The 19,979-nt window shown below is 40.6% G+C and overlaps 1 protein-coding gene across 8 annotated transcripts in view; it reads right to left on the bottom strand.

Moving 5' to 3' along the window:
• Nucleotides 1-19,979, bottom strand: part of ENOX1 (ecto-NOX disulfide-thiol exchanger 1) — a 359,555-nt gene that overhangs the window by 230,640 nt on the left and 108,936 nt on the right. For all 8 annotated transcript variants that reach the window (XM_039567955.1, XM_039567962.1, XM_039567926.1 and 5 more), the window contains one exon: nucleotides 17,622-17,699. The gene's annotated coding sequence lies outside the window, so the exon portion shown is untranslated. The remainder of the gene's footprint in view (nucleotides 1-17,621; nucleotides 17,700-19,979) is intronic.

Here is a 19,979-nt window from a genome sequence, read left to right as displayed (position 1 = left end):
GTTGTTACATTATGTTAATTTTTGGATCTACTATTTCACCATAAAATCTGACAAGGCAGAGTCATTTATGAGACATAAATATAGAGAATTGAATTATAGGGAGTCCTGTACATACATAACAAGATCAATTATTAATTAACATTCAGAGATGAAGATCTGTTGCTGTAGAGAAGTTACTTAAGGGTGTCTATTGACAATGCTGGTCATGGGCTGGGATCCTTTCCATTCCCTCCATATGGGCCACGGTGATTTAAGCACAGCACCTGGATAAAACCTATCTCCTCACACTTACTGCAAGAGGATCCCTCTTCCCATTGTCCCCCCCACCACTGTTACAGCCAGTTACTGTGGCTGGAACAAGGCCAAGCCACACATCACATTATCCTGCTTAAAGGAAGATATAATCTCACCCCTTGGCTGCTGCTGTAATTCAGGTGCAGAACTACCTTTCTGCTGATCAGATCCTGTGCTGGTGCAGTCAGCAGAGCTCTGCTGGCCGTAATGGAGCTGTACTGATCTACACCTGTAAAAGACCCACCTCCTACATGCAAATTAGATCCAGACAAGCAGCAATGTGGCTGGACCTGTAGGATAGACCTCAGCTAATTTAGATAATCTAAAAAATTGGGATTGAGTTTGAGCATGCTGTCCAGACTTTCTCAGCAACATATTCTTTCCTTTGGGGACTCACAGGGGGTAACTCATCCCACGTACCACATCAGCATGGGTTCATCTCGATGAACTGCGGACACCTCCCTGCGAGCTAGTCACTCACAGCTCCCTTCACTGTTAACAGAGAGCAACACTCTTAGGGTGTGATGAATCTGATTTATTTTGCCTGTCTATTTAAAGCTGAGATGATTCTTGTCCTAGAAATGCCTGTTTGTTTCCATTGACTATGCAGGGTGACTAGCTCTCATGTGGGTGACAAAAGTTCTCTCACCTATGTGACAGCTTCATCAGCAACAGTGCTCACACTTAGCAAAATAAAACCCAAGTACCAAATGTTAACTAAAAACAAATCTTGAGCAGACTAATACATACATATTTCAAGATATAGATCTTAATGCAAGACAACATTAATACTGTTCTACTCTGTGCTTTCTGGCCAGAGTTTCAGGAGTATGTAACTGCACAGGAGCAAGTGACATTTATGAACAGCAGCAAAACTTGTTTTATGTTCTGTTTTCAGCAGTCTTTACTAGACAAAATTTTTTAAAGGACTACAAAAAAACCAATTTCTCATCATCTTCCCCCAACAGGCAGTCTTTCTGATCCTGAAATAGCCAGAAATTAGCTCTGAGAAGCATAAAAATTAACATGGCTGTATTAATGTGTTTTCACTAACTGTTATAAGTTTGCAGCATAAGTCTATAGATGCCCCAATAGGTCAAAATGGGATAAAAATGGATGCCCCAATGTAGCCGTGCAGGGGCTCCAGCAGCTCTGTCTCCTTAAGAGAACTCAGATACCCAGCCGTGGTGGTCAGCAACCCAAGTTTAGCATGTAAGCAGTCACGGTGAGAACCCACGAGTCCCTTGTTCTGCCTTTTGCATGTTTTCCCCTGATTGGTTAATATTTTGTCCTCCCTGTTTCACGTATGAAGTTATGTATATTCATTTCTCTTCCTTAATATGTATTAGTTCTAGAAAGTTCTTTGTTCCTCGACGCTCCATTGGATCCTTCCCTGAGTCCCTCCTATGTGTTGTTCCCATTGGTTCCCTTCCTGTCAATCCCACCTGCTTGTCTCTATCTCATTGGCTGGGATCCCTTTCCCCACCTATTCTGTACCCAGTATAAGATCCCTGGACCCTCCCACCAATTGGCCTCTTCATCCCTGTCTTTTCACTGTAATAAACCTGCGTGGAACACATACGGAGAGTCCTCTCTCTTTACTTCTTTGCCTTCGCCTGTGTGCCTGCTTAAGAGTGACAGGAGGATACAGCCCCTTTTGGGTGAGGAGCTCTACCCCTTTTTCATTGTGTGTTGGGCACTGAGTGCCGCCTTCCAGAGGGGTTTCAGCGTTGACCTCCAGGCTTCTTTGTGTCGGCAGGTGAAGGGTAAAACCCCCTTCTGCCAGCTCCCAGTGGCTGGAAACCCTTCCACCCCAACAGGATTAAATATAGGAAACTGTTTTTTGTAATGCTGTATCCACAACATCAAGCAGCCTATTGGAGACACTAATCCACAGCTGATCAGGTCACCTTCACCTCTATTTGGCTTTATTTTGCTGAACCCTTAAAAACCTTGTCCCGTATTTTGCATGGAGCTGTTCCCTATTCTCTTTCAGCGTTTGTAGTTAACGCAGAAATAATGCATTTTCCTAGGTGGTTAGCAAAAACTATGAAAGGAATCAGCTCCAGATGGGTTACAAAATTGATGCCTTCACCACCACCTTGCAGGCATTAACATTAGAAAGCTTTCTCAAGAAAGAGGAGGTTAGAATAGATGACAGAGAATACAGTGGAAAATACCAATGTAATGTAAGCATAAACACCATTAATAAATCACAGGGCCAGCACATAACTCCATAATAGCAATTCCCAGAAAGATTGTCCTAATAGATAATAAATACATAACTCCTCTGAATTTGCTAATCCGTTTTTGAACAGTATGGACCCACTCCCTAATTTCAAAGCGCTGTCTGCTAACTCTTTGTGCTGTGTATAGTACATATTTGGACATGCTGAATTCTCTAATTAGTCTATAAATACTTGACTTTTACCCACTGCTTTGGTAAGTGTGATAATTGCTGGGGAAAGGCCAAAGCATTTATGGTCAATCAGATGATGAGGAAAGGAATATGGCCCTTTCAGCGAGTAAAATGTAAGGCATTCTGTGGCAAAGCAGAAGCTATTAGCAGGATCAATATTTCTCCTAGTACCTTAATAAATCATTATATCAAAGAACAGTTGCAGGATGAAGAAAACCTCATTCTACCAACAAGGATGCTTCCAAATCAACAAATAAAACATCATTTAAATTACAAAGACCTAATTGGTGTACAAAGGCAAACGGCAAGCAGAGAATACAGCCTCTGATGCTAGGCATGTAAACATTTTAAATCATTAGTGAAGGAAGAAAAGCAGAAAGACAAAGAAACAGCTATGCTAAGAGCTCTCCACGCATAATTTGCAAATTGGTAAATATGCATGAATCCACCACACCGTAGCTGACTGATGGTGCCATGTTTGGTGTAGATATCATAGGTGGCAGAAACAGAAGAGCACCTGGAAAACAGGATGGCCTTTGGTATCTTCATTATTGCACTGAAAAGAAATCTCTTGCTGTTATTTGCATTGAGGCTTTTTCCTCTTCCCCTCCTCAGCTAGCAAAGAATCAGCTAAGATTTGTAAACATTAGAATGAGAGAAAGGAGGAAATATTCTAATGCCTACTTTCAAGTAAGGGAAGTTCTCTCGGGAGACATTGCGCATCACTGCTTACCTGATACAGCCATCATCACAGGTACCCACACAGTTCTCTTATCCACGTGACACAAATTAGAGTTTTGCCCAAGAAATGACTGGGGGACCATGATCATGTCCTGCACCATAGGTAACCCTCGTAGTACACATATATGGCTGTGAAACGAAGATAAGGCTCCCAGTGTTGCAAACCTACATATTGCTATGGAGCACACTCCTGCACCGCTTGTGAGCAGCCACCAGCACCTTTTTTGGAAATACCAACTCACAGCACTTTTGTTTTATAGTGTAACCTTTCAATCTAAGAGAGAAATTATGTAACCTAGTGGGGAAAGAGCCACTAGAGTAAGTACCCCTTGGGTTCCACCTGGAGAAAAATGCAATACATTGTTGTAAGCAGCATTTGGGTTTATTCTTTTGTTTCAGTAATCGGTCTGTAGCTCTTTATGGAAGGAATATTACAGTAAAGCAAGCCCTTCTCAGTTGTTCAATCACTACTTTTGATTCCTGTCACAACTTTGGAAGCTTTTTCCTAATTTATTCAGAGGCATAATTGTTGCCTTTGTGAAGAAGAATCATCTGCTGAAGGAACTTCATTGTGGAAGTCAAAGTGGGTACTCTTTGGTTCTCCAGTTCCTATTTCATAAGCTTCTAATTCCATAGATGTGGTACTTTTGAAGACCAATTGTCATATGTCTGGAAAGCTGACAAGAAAGTAAACAATGCCAAAGAGGAGGAGAGAAAGAGCATCCTGTTGCTACGGGTATCTCCTTACCCCACTTCAAAGCAGCAGAGACCTTAGCCACCTATCAAAATTCTCTGGAAAAGCAGAGTTTTGGCCGTATGGCATTACACCTTACAGGGTTCTGGCCATCTGCATTTCCACCATATGACCAGCTCTTTGAGTTAAATATATACATAAAAATGGACAATGGCCAAACTTTTCATGCTCCGAACTTTCTGTAGAGATATATTTATTTTCTCAAACTGTAATTTTTCTGGAAAGTAAAGCTGGATATCAATCCTGCTTTGCAGAGCGTAATAAGCCAATTTTAGTAGTAAGGAAACTGCTGTAGTTTATATACTTAACTGCCTTATAGGCATGCCAAGAGTTCTTCCTTTCTTCCTGGGGAGATCACATATTCCTCAACTCATGCCTACTAACACCTATCAACATAATTACTCTGGTAGCATCCCAGGACTATTTCAAAAAGCAATTGGAAATACCCTTTTTGCCTGCATCCCAGTGTATTACTTTTTGCTTGGCATGTATCAGCTTTGTGGAATGTAAACCCATCGAGGCAGGGACTACTCCTATTTGTTTGTGTCCTTAGTGGCCTAAAGACATTATCAGCTTTATTCATCGAATTATCAGCAGCTGAGGGGATCACTGTGAGCACGACCCAAATTTTAGCGATCACGTCCAACGGGATCACAGAGGGAAGGCTAATGAAGTCTGTGTGCCCTTTCAATTCTATTATCATAAACGTCTTTCTTTTTCCAGTACAGTAAAAAGACGGGCTAGCTCTTCAAATAAATAACCAGGAGTGATTGGGATGGTAGTAAGTGGATTCAGCAAAGATTCGGGATTTTCAGATTCTAGTCAGCCTGAACAATTAATTAACAGCTTCCTTCTTTGTCATTAATTTTGTTGCCATAGTAGCCTCTGTAAGTGGTTTCTAACAAACAAGGAAGATTTATCTGTCACACTCTAAATCGATCAGAAAATGAATGATTTCACATTCATTTTTGTTTGATAATGATGGGTAAAGCACAATGAATCATTACAACCAGGTTTTCTGAGAAGTATAACGTGTCTGTTATCTTAAAATGCAATCCTAAAGAACAGGCCAAGAGATTAAAAGTGAAGTGCCAGTTCTATGTAAACAAAATACTGTCTCCATTAAGAAATGACAACAACTTACAAATAATGAATAGAAAAAAGTTTTTAGATATTTTTTTAACACAAATTAAGCATATTTTGCTTGGATAGACTTCCACACACTATTCTTTGCTCCAAAGTCACAGCTGGTGAGGAACCATGGAGAAAAACATTGTAAGAGAATTTCCTAAAGAACAGTGTTAAAATTAATTAGTTTAAACAAAGGAATTTTTCTTCTACTTTAGGTTGCTTGGATTGTAAAGAGAACAGCAATCCACAAGGGAGAAAGCAGGTGGAGGTACTTGTCTGCAAACTAAATTCAGACTAAGTTCTGGCCATCATCATGTGCTAGGGGTTGGACATGTTTAGAGAACTACAGACTGCAACCTGCAAATTGGATCAATATGTTTCTTGCCTGATAAATTCCAGAAGGGAGATAACGGGTGCATTATTGGAAAAGATTGTTGTTGCCTTTCTTCTAGAGGACAAGGTGACAGATTCTCTTAAAGCAGTAACAACTCTTTGCTTCTTCACCAAACAATGCTTTGAAAAGGGCAGTCATTTCAAACCTTGTCCAATCTATAACCTATCTCAGCTGGAGTGGGGAGAAGAGTTGGCAACATAGTCAAAGTACTCAGATTTCCTTGATTAAGAAGCTAGTAATAATCCCAGCGGCAAAATGCTCTAGTCACATCAATCGACTCTTTCCACCAAGAAAAATGAAAAAACATGAAGGCAATGGGACTTATGTTCCTCATTATATTTGTCATTTTCTATAGACAAGCCCAAGTGGCCTTGAATATTTTGTCATACTATTGATAGCCAAAGAAATTGACTCAGCTACAGACCACAACACAGTTAAATCTTATAGAAATCAAATTTTTTTTGTTCTTTATCTCACCTCTTGAAAGACCTAAAGTGAAACTTTTTGGTCATCTCCCATACTGAACAAGGAATATGAACAACAAAGTACTGTGGACATCATGCAGTCATAAAAGCTGCAATGCCACAAATTCAGAATGACATCAAGAACATGCAAAATTTTAAATTTTCTAGTAAAAATGTTTCCATCAGTTTACAAATTCACTTTCTTTATTACTCAGTTTCTCTCCTGGGACAAGCTACCAAACTGTGGAGACAAAACAGGTAGAAATAAGGAGACCAAGGAGCAGGGATTGGTCTGTTATACCAGCACTCCACTGAGGGATGTAAAGTTCTCAATGCTGGTGAGTAGCACACGGCCTTGTTTCTGACCCATTCCCCCCTCCACAAAAAAGCTTTTAACAAAATGATTCTTCTAACATGAGTCATTTCTTAGATCCCACTTAACAAAGAATCTGCTGAGCCTTTAAGCTCTGCTGAAGGGAGGACAACCTCTGGTGATGAGTGTGGAAATGAGAGCTTGAAGGCAGTATGCTCCCAGATCAGATCTGTGTAATACTGTATCAAAATAATATAAAAATGCAGCCTCAGCACAAAGAGCAAGTCTGATTTTCATCCACTGTGGTTATTTTCAGCTGAACCTCTGCCTGTCCATCTATTACACCTTTCCTGGCAGAACAGGGGCAGTAGAAAATCTGAACCCACTTTTGAGCCAGCATAAAAGTTGGAGAGAAGTTACAAGAGGTAATTTCATTACTGGAAGTTTAATGAAAACCAGCAGCCGGATGGTGAAGCTGCACACAAATTGCTGCCTAGGGAGAGGGAGGCAGGCAGAGCAGCCAACATGAGCTGTGCCTGGGAACAGCCGATGGGCAGGTGTGGGCAGCCCTGCCGGCTGGGACCAGTGTGCCTGCGCAGCACAGGCTGCCCCTCGCCTGCGGGGACCTCAGGGGTAGCCGGGAAACTGAGGTGGGACTTTTAAGGGACAGGAGACATTAATCCATTGAAGGAGGCTTCTTCTCTGCTCACAGAATACTTTGTTTCCAGGGATCTGTGGTGCTTTACATGTTGTGCAAAATCTATCATAGCAGGTGCCTGCATGGTGTGGGTGATGACACCAGCCTGCTGAGTGAACTGAGGATTGTTCTGCTCTGGGTCAGAGACAACTGGAAGCCACGTAAACTCACCAGCAGTGCTGAGGCCAAGTCGACTGCACTGAGTCAGTGCTAATAAACACTGCCAATCATGGCAATTTATTAGCTTGTACCCAGCATCTTTGTACACTGCTACACTGCTTCTGGTTGGCTTGGAGAATGGACAGAGAGAGCACCTCCACTGTGTAGATGTAAACCCTTAGCTGTAGGCCTATGGACTCTCATTGAGCATCTGAATCCTGGAAATCTAAAGAATAAACCAAGGATTTCAATTTTGGGGGAAATTCTGCAGAAAGGAGTACAAATGGAGAACTAAGGAAGTGAGGAAAAGCCTCTGGACCGCCCACAAGCTCTTAAGTTACAGCTCTCTACTTTGATTTAGGCTCCACAGTCTTAAGCACATCATGCATTCAGTGGTGAGACTGTCAGCAGTCAAGTGAATCTTCAGAACATGCAGTGAAACATCCCCAAAGAAATAAAATGTCATGAAGGACATCCATGTAGACTTGTGGAGATTTTTTACAACTTTAAGACCTTAAAATACTATATTGCATTTGGCTATCAAACACTGATTTGTTTTCTGAAAGCCCCTCCTGTGGCAGTGCAAGCTGCCTGCTGACTGTATGGCTCTTGACAGAGACAGACTTCCTAGACAGAAATCCCAACTCTCTTCAACCTACAGACAGAGCTACAGAGGTGGAAAGATCAAAGATGCATTAATGGTGGAAGGATTGCAGGAGCGACCATTACAAAATCTGGAGGCAAAGGCCTCTAGCATTAAAGGGGGATGTTCCTGGAAGGCTTATAGAAAGATCAGAGGCTCAAAATGCTTCATGCACCAGAACAAGAGAACAACCAGATCTCTGTATATCTACACTTCATTGGGAACAAATAGTGCATTTGATTGATCTCACTCATGTCTGACAGACACAACAACCTGACAGGAGGTGGCCTGCAGAACTTTGGCCAGGATTTCAGAAACATTGCTGAATAGCTCACACACCCCTCCAAAAGAAAACCAGCAAAAAGAAAGGAATATTGGGCAATGGTATAAGAACTCTATTCATAGAATAAACTATGTCTTTAAATTGTTACTCTGTAATCATTTAAATTGTTACTCTGTAATCATCTCCTCTCCCTTCTCCCCTTGTTTTCTTGTCACCTCAAAAGAGTAAAAAAGCTGGGTGAAAAGAGGAACACTCAGGATGTTTTCATGGATTGACAGGAATACAGAACATCATGATTGACTAAAGTGAATTACTGGCCCTAAAACATTAAAGAATGGCGTTATGAAGCACTTAAGTCTCCTTTAAGCAAAAGACATGTTATCAGTCAATTTTACAAACAGGGTGCCATATTTCAGAGTCAGCCCTCTCCTAGATTTAATATTTGACCTTTGCTTTCAAGATCCTTGGTCCCTCCGAAATGTTTTCTTTAATTCTCTTTGGTGCTGGTTCATGTTTCAATTAGACCTAGTCAGGTTTTCTCTGAGACTGTAAGAAGAGGGACATCTGTGGGCTAGCTGTCAAGTACTGTCGTAACTACCTTCAACTGCTCTTGTAATTCTAGTGCCTCTGTGAAGTCCCATATTACGAACATTGTACTCTGTCTTTCAAAGCCCTTCATCTAGTCTGTGTAACATTTCTGTGTACTTTTGTTGGGGGCTGTAAAGTCAGGGAAACTTCCTAAGAAAACCACTAAGCGCAATAGTAAGAAACCACTATTAGCAAGGAGAAAAGAGTTGGGTTTGCCACACATCAGGAGGAGAAGCTATTTGCAGGATCCGTGATGATCAGAGAGCCACAACAGTTAACACTGAAGACAAAGGAATGGCAAGTCAGCTCATAATAGGAAAAAATAGATTAGAGAGAACTCTGGAGATAAGTTAAAATTTTTCAAATTGTCTAGGCCTTACAAATTTCATCCTAGAATATGTAGATCACTGACTGAGAAAATCTTAGAACTGCTGGCAATTAACTTTGAGAGATGAGGTCAGTTAACTTAGCAACACTCAGTGGGAAATAACCAAATAGGCTAGTCTTGCTAAGCAAGACCTGAGCTTATCCGGTATATCACAAGCTTCAACAGAGCCACTGTCACATATGTATGAATATCAGATTGGAAATATAAAAGAGAATGTTATCTACAAGATGCATGAGGGAATTCTCCTTTATTACTTCATTTTGGAACAACTTCAACCACAACCTTAGGTGAAGTGTTGGATGCCATATTTTAAGGAGGACATAAGCGACTGACAGTGAGTACTCTTAAAAACATGACAAAAAAATTGAAGGAATAATGTGTTGGTTAATGCAAAGAAGACAAAACTTGGGGAAACATGACAAAACACACTGAAAATTTCAAATATGGTTGCAAGATTAAAGGGAATAACCTATTCCTGTTCACTGCAGGTAGGAGAGAATTAACTCACATGTTAAGAAAAGAAAAAAAGCATTTTTCTAATGGTAAGGAAAATTAGGCATTTGATGAATTGCTCAGAGAATCTCCAGGAGTGGAGGCCTTCAGAAATGGGTCAGCCACAGCTCTAATGGGAAGTGTCAGTGCAATCGATACAGCTGCAGGGCCCTCAAGCTACTTCCTAATTTTCTAGGATAGTTCTAGGAAAAAAACCTGTGGCTACTTGGATGAAGAATAATTTTTTTTAGTTCTAGGATATTTCGAGCAATAGTATGTATTACTTTTTTCTTGGTTAATTTTTAATAGTGTTCTGAAGGCTCGAAGTTAAAGAGTAGTTTGAGCCAAGATATTCTGTCATCTTTCTACTTTTATTTTTGCTGTTTGAACAAAGCTGGTCAAGATTTCCTCAGATTCTCATAACACTTCTTGAACACAATGTTCAATGGTCTTTTGGGTTTTTTTTAGAATGTGGGATAAATGACATTAATAGGAACACATTTTTTCCTGAATGCTTGGTTGCCTACAGCCATTTTAGGGTCATTTCTTCCATCTAGTCGTCCAGCTGTATTAAAGTTGACATGGTTTCCTTTAAGTTTTGCTTTTTGATTCTGGTTAGTTTTTTAACTTGTGGCATCTAGTAGTCACTTTCTCTGTATTCTCCCTTTTCTGAAGTGGTTATTGACCCTAGAAACCTGAGTCATTCTGGAGAAGTGTATCTTGGGACTCTCAATCCCAGAAGTGCTGTATGTACTACACCTCAGCCTAGAAAGAAGGTTGGAACCTAACCAAAATCAAGACTTTGCCTTACTATTACTTATGATATTGATTTGAATTTGTTCAGCTTTGAGTTCTCAAGATGAACAAGGCTTGGTCCTCAATTAAGGTGGTGTCATAGAGTTTTTACAAGGCAGACAAAAAGGAGCTGAATGCTTATCCACAGGCAGCTTCTAATGTTGATCACGTTGTGAATATATTAATTGCAGGATCAAACTCACCATCATTCACAAATTATGTGGCCAGCAGAATTAGGGTAGTGACCGTCTCCCTGCACTCAGTACTGTTGAGGCCACACCTAAAGTGCTGTATTCAGTTCTGAACCCCTCAGGTGCTGTGGAGCATGCCCAAAGAAGAACAAGGAAGATGGTGAAGGTTCTAGAGCACAAGTGTTATGGGGAGAGGCTGAGGGAGCTGGGGTTGTTTAGCCTGGAGAAGAGGAGGCTCAGGAGGATCTTATTGCTCTCTACAACTGCATGGAAGGGGGCTGTACTGAGGTGGGGGTCAGACTGTTCTCCCAAGTAACAAGTGATAGGACAAGAGGAAATGGCCATGAGTTTCACCAGGGGAGGTTTAGGTTGGATATTAGGGGAAATTTCTTCATTGGAAGTGTTGTCAGGTATTGGAATAGGTTGCCCAGGGAAAGCAGTGGAGCCACCATCCCTGGAGGTATTTAAAATACTTGTAGATGTGGCACTTAGGGACATGATTTTGTGGTGGACTCAGCAGTGCTGGGATAAGGGTTGGACTTGATGATCTTAAAGGTCTTTTTCAACCTAAATGATTCTAAGATTCTATTATTTGCTCTCATGCAAACTAATCCAAAAGAATCCTTTAACATTTAGTATTTTAACAGGTAGCCTTTCTTCATACTTTAGCTGAAAAGCAGAAGAAAAGGATATAAACTGGCCAAGATTGTGTTGTGCTGTGGTGGAAAAAATAAAGGATTATTTTTTAACTGTTCATTTTGATTGGTGCTTGGCCATAGGAACAGTCCTTGTTTTTTAAGTACTATCTCTTCAAGTTTCACTGCTGTTTCTGAAGACTTGAACAGTAGTGGTGACAGTGGATTTCTCCTCTCAGCTGGAGAAGATGTTTTAACTGCCTTTCAGAAGCTAAATCAATTCATATATTTCTGTATATGGCAACAGACTCTCACTGGAGCTGTAGCTTATGACTTTTATCTTATTGTGACACCTGCTTCGGTCAAGGGGGTTACTCCTCCTGGAAGGTGTCAATACTGATGATGTTCAGTTGAACAGCTGTCCTTCCTCTTCTATTATTATTATTCATGACGTCTGATTGATTCTTCTGTGGGCCTTAGGGATAAAAAAACTTAGCAGCTCTTTGCTATCTTTCTCTTAGAGGGACCTAATGGACCATTATTGTTTCTGAAATGTGCTATGGCCACCATTTCACCTCATCTATTGTTCAGCTATCTCTGTGCAGGCAGAATGCGGGCAATGAAAAGGTGCAAGATGTGCCATTATCCATATGCTGAGAGCCATCAGTTGCACACTTAGTGTTTCTCCAACAGCGTCATTCATTACCCAGGATCATACTGAGAGAGTTTAACTGGTGGAAGAGAGAGAAGCCACTAGCAGTGACTCCACTTACACACAGCTGAGGCACAATATGGATTGGGGTCAATTTAGCTGAGGGTGTATCTCCATAATTAATTCTTGAACTTTTAAATTCTGGGCTTATTTTTCATAATTTGTATTATCTGAAAGTCATATTGACTATATTAAGCTTCTTAATGCTGGCACTTGTTCAAGAATTTAGCAACACATGGAAGGATGAAGACAGGAAAAAGTATTTGAAATGGGACCTATAAGATCTGCAAATGCTTGTTCTGAAAAATAGATGAACAACCTAAATCAGTTATAATGTAAAGTCATTTTCCCTTCTAATAATTGAAAGATTACCATAAAGAAAGTTATGTTGAACTGTTCTCTAGCTTCACCAGCAATAAAACACCAAATGGCTTCCTATGGAGCAAATAGAGCATAAGGTGGATTTTAGAAATACCCAAGTGTTGTGTAGGTCTGGAAGAGACTATGTGGGGTGGCACTGAAATATTCCTCGCTGGGAGATTAGATAAACATCTCTCACTGATTGTCTAGACAACTCTGCTCTTGCTGGTAATGAAGGCAAATGAGCCAAATTATCTTTGGTGTCCCTAAGGTGTTCTTGACCATTGACACTAAAGATCTCCTTTCTTTTTATGTTATGCCCCAGGAATTAAGATTGGAAAAGATTATCACCAAAGTGCCACTTTGAAGCAGAAAGAGATGGCACCAAGTGAGGCAAGTAAAGAGCCTTACTCCTCATCTGAGCCTATGAGAACTTTGTGTAGTTAGCAGGAGTCTCTCAACTGGTTTCCCATTCTTCTGGGAAGTAGCTATCATTAAAAAGGGAGGTATTTAAAGTGTTTCTGGACCATTCCTCTGGCAGAGGAAGTACTTGAGACCATTCCTAGAAATACCTTGAAAAGACCTCAAAACATAAAAGCCAGTGGAAGATCATATTGCTGTCTGAATTGGTTGTTGGTTTGTTTTCCCTGCATACATATGAATTCCAGTCTCTTGCAGTACCTCTGGCCACAGATCTCACTCAGATGAGCAAACTGACATTTAAGATTTTCTAATAATAACTTGTTCCACTTGTCTTGCTGTGGGCAACAAAAAATCAGAGCTGGATGGTCACAGACGCTCTGAGCCACCATTCAAAAATAAAAATAACAAACACGTATAAAATCATTGAATCGTTGAGGTTGGAAAAGACCTCCAAGATCATCAAGTCCAACAGTTAACCCAGCATGGCCATGTTTGCCACCCCCAGATGCCACATCCCCATGTTTTTTGGACACTTCCAAGAATGGTGATTCCACCACCTCCCTGGACAGCCTGTTCCAGCGCTGGACAATCCTTTCTGTGAAGAAATTTTTCTTAATATCCAATCTAAGCCTTCCCTGGTGCAACTTGAGGCTGTTTCCTGTCACCCCCGCCACTTGTTACATGGGAGAAGAGATGGACTCCCACCTTACTACAACCTCCTTTCAGGCAGTTGTAGACAGTGATAAAGCCTCCCCTGAGCCTCCTTTTTTTCAGACTGAATATCCCCAGTTCCCTCAGTCATTCCTTATAAGACTTGTGCTCAAGTCCTTGTACCAGCTTCACTGTGTTTATAATTAGCTTGCACATAAGACTCATGATTTGGACACAACAGCCTTTACAAAATCAGTCTTGCTTGGATTTCTGTTCTAATAAAATACAACTGTCCCTCCGTGGTAGCTTTTGTGAGATTTACTTCCCCCACCTTCCCATTTTATCCTCCCATATTTCCTTCAAGCAGGTAGCTTACAGATTTTCTCCAGCTACCAAACTATTTCGTTTCCATCTTTTCAGCAATTCAAATATCTCAAATGCACACATGGCATATATCCAGGCAGTAACATCCCCTTTCCTTCCTGTCTTTTTGTAGCCAGGTAATTTACATATAAGATGCACAAAGATAACGATGCTCCTCCACAGTTCTGGTTTGTGCATCAGCTCCCTCTGGTTTCTTGTTGCAGCCCTCCATTGGAGCCTCTGGTGGGACAGCTGAGCCCTGAGCAAAGCCCAGTGGCACAGAGAGTTTGGCCTTTCTGGCAGCATAGCTTTAAGGTATCCATTTCTATCCAGTGCAGCAGCAGGTCCGTGTTCAGCACTGGTATGGAGGTCAAAAGTATGGTTGCCATGATTACATGCCAGGGTGGAAAAGTGTCCTCCCTAGACTCTTCCTCTTCCTTCTCCCTTTCCCTCCTATGTTTTTTGACAGATTGGTGTTTTGGCAGTTGTGATTTCTTCACTTGAAAAGCAGCAAGACAGTGGAGCAGTGCTCCCCCCATCAAACTTCCCCAACAGCCAGTCCATGCTGACCATGTGCCCAGGAGTTTGTAACAGGAGGACAAGGCAGAGGAGCCCAGCCCCAGGGGTTGGAAGCTTCTCATCCCATGTGGTGTCCGTAAACTGTTTCCACCACTTTTGTTTTTCTCTGCTCCCTGTAAAACCAAGACACTTGTTTCACCACAGCGGTGCCAAGGGCAAAGGTTTGAGGACACTCCAAGAGGCATTTAGTGACCCCAACAGAAAAACTTTAGAAACTCGAGCAATAAATTAATAAAACTCCAACAAAGCAACAAATAATAAAGATCTCAGGAAAAAAGAGGCCTCTCTAGAGAATGTCTTGAGGGATCATATGCAGGAAATAAACGAGATTAAGAAAACAAGAGGAGGAGGTACTTACAAATGAAAAGAAATATTTGAAATTTGCAGTGAAATAGAAGCATAAATAGAAATAGCTGACCCAGGTTAAACGAATTATTTAGCTAGATCACTATCTAGTTTCCCTTCAATGTCAATACCAGATGCTGCAGAGAAGTGGTACAAGAGATGCCTACACAGTTGCAGAAGAAGCTTCACCCAAACCCCAGGCTGAGGATCGGTGAGTTCAGCCTTCCGTCACTGCTATGTAACTGCTGTAACTGCTTTATAAAGGTATAATATGAAAAATATATCTGTGATGGAATTCTTATTGATGTAAATATCTATTTCTGGCAATACCTTTTGATAATACCTCAGGGCAATACTTTCCAAGGGGAAATTATTCTATCTCCTTTTCAGTAGAACTGTCTTGCCTTTTAATTTAATTGGTTTTCCTTTGCTTCTGCATTATAATGAAGGTGCAGCACACCTGTACCCCACTACTTGATGCCACTTAATATACATACATCTAATATGTACATATATCAAATTAATGTCATATTTATCCTCTTTTTAAATGGCACAATACTAATTTGTATGTACATCACAGTTACCCAAGAATTAGACAGTTTATGTTTTAGACGAATGACTTGCCTAAAATTTCTCCTCATGGCAGCTGTTGATTGCCTTTGTATTACATTATTAAGACACAGGCCCAACCTCACTTTGCTTCGGCAATTTTAGCAGTAACTCTTGGAAGTCTTAGGTGAGCTGTGATTCAAACAACATTCATAGACAGGTCTGGAAAGGAAGATTTTATAAAGCTGTTGTTGCTACTAGTAAAGTCCCCAAAAGGCAGCACTGCAACTACTTTTCTGCCTTTATCCCAAATGTCTTCCAGTGTTTTGCACTTCTTTCTCCCCACCCCCTGTCAAAGAAAACCACAAATTTTGCCTGAAGGGATATCTTCATTAAAGAAAGAAGCAGTGCAGTCAAAGCCTTAGGATGACACAGATCATTCAACAGTTGTTCAATTACACTGAAAAGCTGCTTATTTTTGAACACACAGTTTGCACTCAACACAGGCCCAAGGCACCACTATCAGATTTGTATCTGCAGTATCTCAACCAGTCTGATGTAGGCCTTTCGCTCATTACAGAAGCTGTGCCCTTGTGTGAGGTTTACATCTAGGTTCAAAGAGTTTCTAAAGTGCCTTGGAGCTGTGTTGGCTTTAAAAGGTATTACCAAATCATAATAATCTCCAAGAATGAATTAAAAGTTGTTTTGGATACCTCTCATCTCCTAAATCCAACTGATTTTGTTTAAGGTTTACATGCCACTTTCCCTGCAGAATTCCTACAGACTAATAAAACAGTATGTGACTACAGAGTCACCAAGGAAAACAGTAACATCTAAAGTACTCTGAGGTAAACCAAGCAAATGAAATGCAGCATATTCCAAAATTAACATTTTTGATAATTATTATTTAGGGCATACAATTCCTACAGACCCTGAGTGCAACTGATAGCAGGGTATGACCCCCAGATGGAAAAGTTGATTCCCATAGGTTTTTCTTAGCATATTTCTATAAAAATGCTGTTCAGTACTAGCTTTGAAAGCAGTAAGAAATCAAATTTTTTCTCTGTTATATAGCTGCATAGAAAAACATACTGAAATGCAGGGGAGTGTTTTCTACCCTCTAAATCCGAGTGATTGCTGGCCACACTATCATTTCAGCTGACAAGGACATAGCATTAGCTACAGGCTTCTCACTGCTCCTTGCCATGCTGCCACTACAGGAGTCAAGCCATTATTATTATGCTCTTCTTACAGTCTCTTAAATATAAACTTGTTTTTTTTCATTTTCTTAAACTTTCCGTGAGCCTGAGCTCCTCCTGACCCAAAAGCCTCAGTAATTCTGCTGACTCTTTGCTAAGTGGGCTTCTGAAAGCATCCACAGCTATAACTGCAGTCAGCTGCTCACTGAGCAACCTGGGTGGAAGCAATTGATTGCAGGGCCTTTTAGGGTAATGCAACTCCAAAACATACTGAAAGGCATAGCAGTGAGAAGAAAATGACATACAGGCCCAATTCCTTTCTGCAGTTCAACTCTATAAACTGCAATCACTCACTTCGAAGACGAATGGGTTAGTCTACATCTGTACAACAGTAACAGAATAGAGTTATGTCCTGAGCATCTGGCAAGAAACAAAAATAATTTTTCACAACACTTTCTCCAGTATAAAACTAGATTTGGTTTGCATGCATTCGAGATAAAAAAGATAACAAGTCATCACAGGGGTCTACATGCTGAAATACTGCCCTGGTTCTGGCCAGGGCAGGGTTAATTTTTGCAATAGCCAGGAGGGGTTATGGCTAGGACCCAGAAGTTATTCTATACCACCTCAGGTCATCTTCCAAGGACAAGGGGGAAGGGCTCACTTCTGGACCGGGGTAGCGTGGCAGAGGGAGTGGTCATGTATTGTGAGAGGTTTCCATGGGGTCAGCACTAAGCTTCCTTTCTCTTATACACTCTCTCATTAGTAGTGTTGCTGTTACTGTTCATTTTTTTATCTCATTGTTGTTTCCAGTAAATTGTTCTGATCTCAATCCATGATCTTCACCTTTTGTGACTCCCATTCTCCTCTCCAGTCCACCACAGGGGAGGGGAAGGGGAAAGGAAGGAGGGAGGAAGGGAGGGAGGGAGGGAGGAAGGGAGGGAGGGAGGGAGGTAGTGAAGAGCCTATAGTTTGGAGTGTCTTCAGTGGGAACACTAAATTGGAGAATACCATTCCTAAACCATGACAGAGAGTCAGAACACAATACAGTTTACAGACCTGTACACAGGAAGGTAACTTCTCAGTGGCCCCATCACAGTATTTCCAAAGGAATGTTACAAATTCTCATGGCCAATCCTGCAACAAGTGGAAAGAGAGTTAAAACTAGGAAGTTTCCAAAGGAAAAGCAAGTAAAATCAGCTGTCTCCTTGGATATGCAATGTTAAAAGTCAGTGTAGAATTGGTTTAGAGGATGTTAAACATTTTACACTACGGGAGCAGCTAGATCATAACAATTATATAAATATAGCAAAGTCCAAATTAAATAAAATGCAAAGTGGTAAGTTGTTTTTAAAGATATGTTTCAGGGTAAAAATGCAATGAATATATGGTACTGGATTAGATAGAAAAGAGAGAATACTACACCAATTTATATTCCCTTTGAACTGTCTGTAATACGGACCTTAAAGTGCATTTTCAAACATACGGCATATCAAAGAACCAGACACTTATTTCTAGCCATGGCACTTCCAGGCTTTTGGGAAAGGAGAGAAGAAGTAGTGTAGTGGAATTGTGCTGTGTGACAAAGCATGTACTGTTGGGTTCTGCCCAACATCAGTAAACAATTATTTTTCCTATAAATGAAAGAAAGAATTCCAGCAGTAAACAAATGCTTCACATGTTGCATGAATTCTTCAACAGAATCAAAGCAAATCTGTCTTTTCACACCTCCTGCAAGTGCTATTCCAAGTCAAAATGCAAGTCATATTGCCTGAGCTCTATCAGCTGCTAAGTTTTCAATCATGACAACCGTGATACCGTGATACATAAGGGATGGTGATACACAAAACACGAAAGCTTTCTGCGATAGTCCTCCCTGGAATCCACACCCGTTGTTGTAAGGATAATTATTAATTTTTGCACTTTTTATATAAATATCACCTCTTGCATAAGACGTGAAATTTAAAATTGTCTCCTTCACGGATATCATTGAGTCACTCCATTACCACTGGGACAGATATAAATTATGCATTCTTTGATTCTCTTTAAAATTTAGATGCACAAGGGGACAGGGAAAAATCTAAATGACACTAAAAATATAAAGCATTCAAGAAAGAAACAATAACTTGTATGGTATTAACTGCTACAGTGCTCTGAAGGCTCCCTGCCTGGTCAAGAAAAGCACATAAAGCTCTGAAACGTAACAGCAGGCCTCCATGCTAATGGCTGCTAGTGACAAGGGCTCATTGAATGTCACTGCTTCACATACTGTGTACTGTTCATTTTTCTTATCTGTGTGACCTCTCTTTTGAAATGACTGATGAAACTCCCCTGAATTAGCATCTTTGCTTCTGGGCATTTGCCACCTAGAAGGCATTTAGTAACATCTCTACTAAATACAAAAATAAAGCATGGGGGAAAAAAAGATCATAATCTTAACAAAAAATAATCATTATGTCGGTTAAAGAATACTCAGTATGTAATGCAAAAGGGCTGCTTCTCGGAAGCCTTCTCATTAGGTTATTTTTTTACCTTAACACCCTTTAAGGGTACTGGCTTGTCACAATACATGCATTCACATTTCAGACTTGGCTAGCATTTTCATAATTGGTGTGAATAAAAAGAAGTAGCTGTTACTGAAAGAAAAAAAAGAAATGCCTCTGTTCTGATGCCCTGCTGCTATGATGACCTATTTCACACTAGCATCTGTTCTCTTCTCATGAACCACTCCAGATGTAAGCTGGCAAAACAGCACTGCAAGTATGTTACCCAGACGTCCATTGAGTGCTGCAGATGTTTTCTTCCATGCTTCACATTTAATGTGTGCCCAATTAATTTTTTCATTATTATCTCAACTACTTGGCCCACAGATTTTCCTATGAAGTTTGCAGAATCCAGGATCTAATTTGCAGCCATAAGGAGCAGCCCCCTTTGTGTAAACAGGTTCATTAATGTCTGGAATAACCAGTCAACAGAGCCTTGGTCTGAATTGCCAAAAGAAATGCAGACTTCAGTAATCTATTATGCCTTGATAATATTTGCCTGAGGATTTAACACAATGTTCATTTCAATTTCAAAATTACAGATGTTTGCAATATTCAGATGCATCAGTCTGACCGAAAAATATTATGCCCATTCTCTGCCTCAAGCCCTTGACCTGAATGAGGTCAGTGACAGGGATATGAATGACTTGAGTGGAAAATGAAACACAAAAGTAGTTCTGTCGTGAAGTACAATATTTCTTCTGTCACTTAACCATTTTTTTCCCTCTCAAAATTACAGGGTATACTGCAAATCTTCAAGGCTAACGGTCATGACGGCAGTCTGAGTGCCATTTAAAAGAATAATAATTTATGAGGCACCTTGGTAGAATAGCAAAGGTCACAGAGTAGACTCCCCAGGGAGGAGAGGATGACA

This window comes from Corvus cornix, chromosome 1, assembly GCF_000738735.6.
Source record: "Corvus cornix cornix isolate S_Up_H32 chromosome 1, ASM73873v5, whole genome shotgun sequence".
Classification (NCBI taxonomy): domain Eukaryota; kingdom Metazoa; phylum Chordata; class Aves; order Passeriformes; family Corvidae; genus Corvus; species Corvus cornix.
Note: the sequence above shows the minus strand (reverse complement) of the source record. Positions and strands in the feature narration are given on the sequence as shown.